The following is a 9,121-nucleotide window of genomic DNA, read 5'->3' on the forward strand; positions in this document are numbered from 1 at the left end:
ATGTTGGCCTATTTATGAAAGGCTGTTGAAAGAGGTTTCGGAGTTAATTGAAAAGAGCTGTTTCTGAAGTAAAGTAACTTCAAACAACACGGCTCTGAAATGTGTTTTAATGGACTGGAAATCGGTGAATTTTCCATATTGTGCATGAAATAAAAATGGATGACACGAAATGAAAGCTGCATTGCCATTTGGTGAGAGTTTTTTCTCTCTCTCTCTCTCTCTGTCTCTATATATAAGTATATAGTTACGCAATGGGCAGGTGACAGAATAGCTAAACTCAGGACTGATTACAGCAGTATACACAAGGGTCTGTCAGCATTTTCATTATGTCTCTGTTTTCACAGATGTACAATACAAGCTGCCTACAGAAATGCTGTCACACTTGATACTCAGTAAATACACAACACAAGGTCTTAAAGGGATATTTGTCAAATGGCTTTAGGTTGCAAGGCCCTGATTCAAGCAAAGCATCATAAAACATGTAACTCTGACTCTATTATGGAACTTAAGTATATATTTAAATTTAAGCATCTGCTTAACTTTTTTCCTAAATCATAGCCATAAGCACATGCTTAACTTTGAGCATGTTCTGAAGTACATACCTGTTAAGCAAAGTGTGTGCTTAAATCTCATGAAACTTAAGCATGTATTTAAAATTAAGCCTGTACTTAAATACTTTGCTGAATCATGGGTCAAATGCTATTCTGCTAAAAAAAAGGGGAAAAAAGTTTTGCTAATCTAAATGCAAATAGAAATTGTAACACTGAATTTCATCTCTCTTCCAGGAGCTTAAAGGGTGGAGAGAGGAATGTAATCATTACCCTGCAGTAATATGAATTTAGACAACACTGTATTTGTGCAGAAAGTAAAAAGACCAGAGTCTGTTACACTTACCCTCACACTGTCTAATACTTTGTGTCTTGAATAATCCAACTGATCTCAGTGGATCTCTTTGGGAAGTAAAATGCTCATCACTGTAACTCGACCTAGTCAGAAAATGGAATTTCTATCTTGTGGGAAAATTCTGACATTTCAAAATTTGTTTTTATCCAAAATCAAGATAAAAATTCAAAATGTCAAAACTTTTTTTCATGCAGTGTTGTAGCTGTGTTAGTCCCAGGACATTAGAGAGACAAAGTGGGTGAGGTAATGTCTTTTATTGGACCATCTTCTGTTGGTGAGAGAGACAAGCTTTTGAGCTTACACAGAGCTCTTCTTCAGCTGTGTGTAAACTCCAAAAGCTTGTCTCTCTCACCAACAGAAGTCGGTCCAATAAAAGACATTACCTCACCCACCTTGTCTCTTTAAAACTTTCTGAAGAATGAAAAATCTAAAAATGTTGATCTGGAAAAATACCAAGTGTGTGAAAAATCGGGATGGGGTAGAGAGTAATAGGTGCCTATATAAGAAAAAGCCCCAAATATCGGGACTGTCCTTATAAAATCGGGATGTTTGGTCACCCTAGTAATATACAAGATGTTATCAAACAGTATTGATAGTGGAATAAGTTTAAGATTCTTTCCGTTTTAATAATTGGAATAATTATTAATTTTGTCATCACTATGGTGAATAGTTAGCACTTACATAGTGTTTTATGTTTGTAAAGCGCTTCATAAACACTGGGCCAAATTCACTGTGTTACATGGTACGCGTAGGGCCCCCATCACCCTAATAATAGAACTCCTGACCAACATGAATTAATTTACCCTTACTGCCAATATCAAGCTGCTTGGAGTGGTTCATGAACGTGGGTGCCATCTCAGGGCAGACTGCCACAAACTAGGGCACAAACCCCAAATTGTGTGCTTTATAAGTAGATTTCACCAACCAAGTATCAAGTGTGAACTCTTAAAGCATTATAACAGCCTTCACATGGAGCCACAGACCTTGGGCACTCTTGTCTATCTTGCCACACTGCCAAGCCCGCCTTTGTGCTGGGCTCTTACACCAAAAATCACAACACTGTTCAGGGGACTCCCAGTCCCAAAGGACCAATCACATACCGGAGGTCAATTGTACCTGAGCTCTCAAACCAAAGACAAAGCTTGTACCCAATCCTATAATACTAGCTAAAGATGTATTAACTAAGAAAGAGAAACAAAGGAGTGATTTACAAGGTTAAAGCAGGTAAACATTCACACACAAATGAGATAGTCTTAGGTTCCAAAAGCTATTATAATATGCAAGCTCTGCATGTCCTTTAAGGCTAACCCAAGTCAAGCAGCATGGGGATCCCTTGCTTATACTTCAAAATATTTCCCTCTCTGAATTGCAAGCAGCATGGTGAAATACAGTTCCTTCTCTTCAGGCATTTTTATTCCCTTCCCACAGAGTTCAAGCTGATGAGATGAGCTTGTGTGGACGTGCCCTCTTCATGGGTGGGTGTGGTGGAGTGCGGAGAGCAACCAACAAAGTCTTTGTCCTTTGATGTTTTACAACAGTACATTTGGTTTCCATGCGCCTTCTTGTGTGCAGGACCAGCACTTTACGCTAATTAATGTACCGTTCCTGTTTGATTCTAGGGGTTTACATTGCACTCAATATAAGTTTATACCATGGGCTACAGATGTTACAAGTGAGATCAATGCATGAAGCATTCTCCAAGCATTTCATGAAGTCTAAACACGAAACACATCTTATTAAATTAACATCTATTTTAACAATATTAACACACAGGGCAGCCATATGTATGTATTTGTCAGTGTACAGAGAGGCCTAGGAGCCTTGGTGTGAGCTGGCACCTGCTCTGACAGCTTCACAGCCAACTCTCATGATTTTATTGTGTGTCTTGCCATATTTGGCATTTTTGTTAAAGCCCCAGCTCCTGGAGTCAGGTGATCATGTGAGAATCATTTTTCAAAATCAGTTTCCACCCCTCATGGTTTCAAGGTAGAGTCTGAAAAGAAGTCCCCAGCATACCCTAAAGGCGCTGAAACCAGAAACAAACAAACAAAAAGGAGAGAGAACCAACAGTTATTATTTTTTAAATCTCATGCTTTCAGGCCTATTTCATGATGTTTCAGGATCTGGCTCATGATTTTTGAACTCTTGTAGCTGACAATACTGCTTTAGTGCATGCTTAACTTTAAACCTGAACCCAATGGAAGCTGCAGTTGCTCAACACCTCTGAGAAATCAGGCCATTTTCTTAGATGCCTAAATCTGGATTTAGGTGCCGAACTTTAGGCAGCTAAGTTTGAAACTGTTGGTCTGTAAAATTAATCTTCCAAATACCTCTGTGGTATAGGCAAGCAAGTATTATAATATCCAATCACAGATAGGGAAACCAAGGCACGGCGGTTAAGGGTGGGATTTTCCAAAGCGCCCCATGGTGGCCTCACTCTGCTTCAATAGGCATGGAGTTAGGCTGAATCTGAACCTTTTGTAGATTTGCCTAAGACCATGGTGTAAAATGGTGTCAGAACCAGAACTCAGGACCTTCAATCCTGTGCTCCAACCACTACCTCAGACATCTCCAGAAAGACTAGGTACAGCCTGAACAGAAAAAGGAAACCTCATACATTTCATAAGAGGGGTTGGACTAGATGACCTCCTGAGGTCCCTTCCAACACTGATATTCTGTGATTCTATGATAAGAGACTTTCAGCTTAGTAGTTCATTTAAAAGTTGGGTAAACATCAAGGGACAAATGGTTCCTGGGTGTAGTTCCACTGGCTACAGTAGAACTACACCAGGGATGAATTTGGTTCCTAAAATTCTGGTTATTTGATGAAAACAAAATCTCTGGAGATTCATCAGTCATGCATCACACCCTCTAAAATGGAGAAGATAAAACATCACCTGGAGTCAGTACTAAGACCTGAACGTTTATTTTTGTAATATCCTTGGCTGTAAAATTCTGTATAAGTTTTAACTCGTAAGCTGTCCGGGAAGCCTGAGAACAATGAATTACAGTCATCCAGCCAAGATGCAATAAAGATATGAATTAAAGCCTCAGCATCCTTTGGAGACAACAGTGGCCATAATCTGGCTAGGTCTGGGGATGATAGGATGAGGTCTTGGTGATGTAACCACATGGGCTATCATCTTGGGACAATGACAATCCCAAGGTTAGAAGCCTTGGGAGCAAGCTGTCCAATGTTCCCATCAAAGAGAACTGCAGCATTGTTCAGGAAGGAGGTAGTAGCAAACCAAAATGAGCTATGTTTTCTCAGAGTTTAACTTCAGGAAAAATTTCAGACTGAATGTCACCTAGTCATTTAATTGAATCAGAAATTAGTTCCCTAGGGTCAGCTGAGATCGAAACATAAACCTACGTATATTCAGCATACCAATGTTAGCTGAAATTATGCCTCTGAATGACAGCACCTCATAGAAGTGTAGGGCAAAGTTTCCCTAAAGAGATATTAGAAAAGCGTGCTGCCTATTCCATAGGCTTTGATAGTGGGCGAGATGCTGTTTGCATATTTCAAAGTGAACTGTAAGACCAGATGATTTTCGCACACTCGCCAGTCTCTGACCTTCAGATTCCATTACCCTTCTTCAGTAAACCAGAAACATTGACAGAACAGAGTCATTATAAACAGGTGAAGATGGGACCAAACTCCTCTCTTGTTTATGAGGGTAGAAATGTACAACTCTACTCCCATGTTCAAAGATGAAGACAGTGGACTCATCAAAAGCTGACTTCAGGGTGAGCTTTCACATCATGGTATAATATTCGCACAATAATGTAATTTTTTTGCACTTTCCTCTGAAACCTCTATCATCAGCCATGGTCAGAGACTGAATGTAAGACTAGACATCATATTGGTCTGCTGAGCTCTTATATGGTAATTCCTATGTTGCTAGATGTGAACTAGAAATATGATTAGGCAGTTTGGCGGGATCTAGTAGACGGCAAGATCAGCAGAAAATATAACAGAGTATGATAGTCCTGGAGAAGATGTGTGTACATGTAATAAGTGTGTGATCTATAATATTTTTAATTGATTACTGGATTTGTCCTGGTCAGGAATTAAAACCTAGAGAGATCACAAAGTCTAAAACGTGTTCCTTACTGTTGGTGCTGAATATATTGGGGAGAAAAAGAAAAAAGAAAGCCTCCAGCACAGACATAAATTTTCATGTGAGGGAATCTAATGGGGATATCCAAGTGAATATTAAAATCACCCAGGACAACCTTACAAACCAAATCTGACATCGGCTCTGAAAACTCGGTGGCAAATTCATGGATGCATGTAAGTGAATGGTACTCTGTTCATATTGTGGGCAAGTCAGATTTTCAAAGGTTTTAAAGAGGAAACTTAGTTCTTCATTATTGGGATTGATTGTCTGACACAGCAAAAAGTAGAAGTCATCTTTATTTGTTTAAAGGAACAAACCTTTTTTCAATCAATATTAAGTTTTCTCACAGAAAATTATTAGAAGGGCAAAGGGAAAATAAAAAATGATTACTTCTACCCTTTGGGTTATTATTAGTCAGCTGAAAGAGGGGGACTGTCCCTGGACAGGGATATAAAAGCGGAAGAGCCAAAGAAAGATCTAGAAAGTTAGAAGCACAGAACAAGAAATCTTATTTTCCCAAGATTTTTAACTATAGTGGGAAAAGAGATGCTTTTTCCCCACCCTCTCCTCCTTGTGCATTCATGGGTCTTTCTCGAGCTTTAGGGGTTGATGCACACAAGAGGATAAGCGTCTACTACAGCATCCATTGAATGGAATTATTCCCTTAGTCAAGTGTTAGAATCTTATGATTGTTACAGCTGAAGTCTTGAGTTCAATTTATGCTGATGACTCGTGCAGGAGTTCACTGCATACCCATATGAGGGCTGGGTGCAATTTGTTCTTACCTGTGCAAAAATTCTTACATCTGCATAACCAAACTGTGTAAAAATCCAGTGGTGGAGCATCTCTAAAACATTTGGAATATAGATACCTAGCTGACCTATGGAAGACCTCACCAAGCTATGTAACCCTCTGCCCTCACACAGCATTAACAGCTGTAAGAACCAATGGTGAATTTGATGTTTTGTATGAAGATGCTTTTATTCCCATCCCAGCGGATGGCCAGATGTGTGGAAGAATGAGGGAGGGAAGTGAGAGCTTTGAAGTGGCACCTAATAGACTGCAAGGCATTCTATTAAAGTCATTTTATTTTGCTTTTATTAAGGGAATTTCCTCCAGCTTTGCAGAATATTTCTTTCAAAAATTCCATGACCAAACTTTCATACAATTTTGCACAATCAGTGAAAAAGCTCCATTTCACTGTGAAACTCTTGTGAAAGAAAAGAGCAGTGTTTAGCTTACTTTTGATTAAAACTGTAAGCTCTTTGGAGCAGGGACTGTATCTTTCTCTCTCTATGTGCAGTGCCTACCACATTGGGGCTCTTCTCTCAGTTGTGGCCTCTAGATGTAATACATACAAATCTGGGTACTGAAGGTCAATGCAGAAACTAGAGTTGCAACCATGGTTCATATAAACTGCCTTATTTGTATTTATTCATTTATTTTTTAACAAAAAGGTTAGACTATATATAGACAGAGTGTTAAAAACAAGCCATTATTTTTAGGACATACACTCACAGTTTTAGTATGATTGCACTAAACAGTTAACCTGTTAACTTTAAGCAGAAATTTTGCTTAAATGAAATATGTATAAGGCCATCATCCACAACAATGAAGACACATCCCCTACTCTTAATACTTGGGCATTATTCTCAATGGGTGAAATTCATTCCTGTGCAGAAGGCTGACAGGAGGCCTGGGCAGCACTTATGGCTTCGGAATAGGTCAGTAAGTGGTGCATAGAACTTGGACTGATGAAATTTCACCCATTGACATCCCTTGACGCCGTATGAATGGATTAAGGGCAATATATACAGCCCTGTGCTATTATTGATGTAATCAAACCCAAGAAATGGGACAATATTTAACTCCCCATCCCTGCATTTCTCCTGTCTTGTCTGTTGGAGGCTGCAATCAATAATAATAGAATATTTCTATGTTATCCTCATTATCTATATTCCCCAACTTCCCCCTTTGCTGTTTCCCTTCTTGTTCATGGCTTGCAGACTCCCTGAAAGGTATACAGTGTTGTTAACAGCTGATTAGCTATTCTTATGAACACTGATCTCTAAACATCAGAGGAAAATTCACAAATCTTTTTTGGTCCTCAGCAATCCTGTGTACTCTGAGCTGAACTTCTTTCAGCTTGCCTGACATGCCGGAAGTATGGAAATATCAAAAGAAACAGGAATCAATGGGATTAAGGGATTTAAGTTCTTTTTGTTTACTCATACATGGCTTAGTAAAGCAGCATTTCTCTGGGGAAAGGAAATGTGTCTGTTACAAGAGTCATCTTAAAAAGTTCACTATGACTCTGCATAGGCAGACCCCAGTGATTCTGCAGAGCCCCATTGAGTCAATTTCTGGAGTAGGGCGATATAGACTCCTCCCTCCATTTGAGAACCGTGGGTTGTCAGGTTCCTCTCTGGCACGTCTTTCATGAGGGCAAAATCAGGACAGCCAGTCCTACAGGCCCCATTTCAGGAAAAAATACTTATTCAGCACAATTCTTAGGCATACACTTATATTTAGATATGTGCTTATGTCCCAAGTAAGTTGAGTCAAACGTATTCTCCACTAAATGATCTCTTGCAGCCACTTTATAGTGCATGAGGGTACATTTTGTTCTCCAGAAGGTAAAAACCAAACCAAAACAGAATGAGTTAGGTGAAAGGAGGAGGGGATGAGGGAGAGATAACAGTCTTTTGAATTTTTAAACGAAGACTAAGATTACACCCATTTTGTGTTTGCTTTCCATGAATATTCTGTTGAGTGAATTTACCAGGGGAAACCTAAAGTAGATATTAGAAAATATTTGTGCATTGTCACAATCATTCACATCAGCAATCTGATTCTAAGAGACACACTCGCCCAATTAGGGACCAGAAATATATCAAGTAACATAGGTGTCCAGTCGGAAGAAAGCATATTTCAGATGTATGCATCAAGTTACTTAAGAATTAGTCCAAAAACGAGGAATCATTCACAAACCTTCTAGGTTGTTCATTTTGAGCAAATATTTTTTTTTTCAAATGCAATATTTTCACAGACAATTTGCAAACAGAAAAGTAGGTAAAAAGTTAAATAAATGAAAATAAATGCCAACAAAAGATTCTGGACTTTGAATGAAGAGACTTTATTACCAACAAGGAGAGCCAAGAAATTACCAGCTAGCAGCTTGCCTTCACTCAGTGTGGAAGGAAGCATTGGACACATTTGTGGCATGCACGCCATATGCTAACATACAGACTCCCACATGAAGCTGTTAAATGTGAAGCAAGTCACATGAGGAAACGAGGGTGCCCAAGAGAAACCTTACAAAGAACCCTTAGCAGGGATGGCAGAACAGTAGATCACAGAGCAGAATGAAGCAGCAGCTAATGACAGAAAGGGATGGAACAGAGTGGTTTCCATCCTGTGTGAAAAGGATGTAAGAAATAAGTAACACTAATCTATAATGATTGCATGTTACTTATCCTTTCTCTACGTAGCATGTGTGTGTATACCAATCCACCTGAATTGCCCATGACTTACACGCACTAATATGTGTGTGTTTGTTTCTAATTAACTATAATTCTCCTTCCGTTTCTGATTTTGTGTGAAATTATCTGTTTCTTCTACCTCTAGCCTGAAGGGTTAATCACATGACTCCTTTCAGAACCATTGCCAAGTTTATCTGCGCTACCGTTTCATAGCAGTAGGTGAGTAATATATTGTTTCCCTCCTCCGCCCACCAAGAGAGCTTGTTTTGAAGTTAGAGGTAGGAAGTATGCTAAATTAAAATCAGGGCAATGTGCTAAAGGTAGCTCTCCTCTCTATAATCTGACTTTAAGAGACATACCCTAAACACTATGTTCTTTTATCAGTGACAGAAAGATTAAAACACGACCATTTTTCCAGCTGCCTTGGAAGGGAACTCGGGTACAATGAAGTGCAGATAGGTCATATTTTTAAACTTAAGATTGTCAAGAGTCTTTACAGAAAGCTTCTGTATACAACTAGAGGTAGGTGAACAGTTGGAGATAGGAGCCAGATCTTCAGCTGGTGTGAATTGGCATAGGTCCATTGATCCTACCCAACATCTCTTCTCTGCC

This window comes from Eretmochelys imbricata, chromosome 3 (assembly GCF_965152235.1).
Source record: "Eretmochelys imbricata isolate rEreImb1 chromosome 3, rEreImb1.hap1, whole genome shotgun sequence".
Lineage (NCBI taxonomy): Eukaryota > Metazoa > Chordata > Testudines > Cheloniidae > Eretmochelys > Eretmochelys imbricata.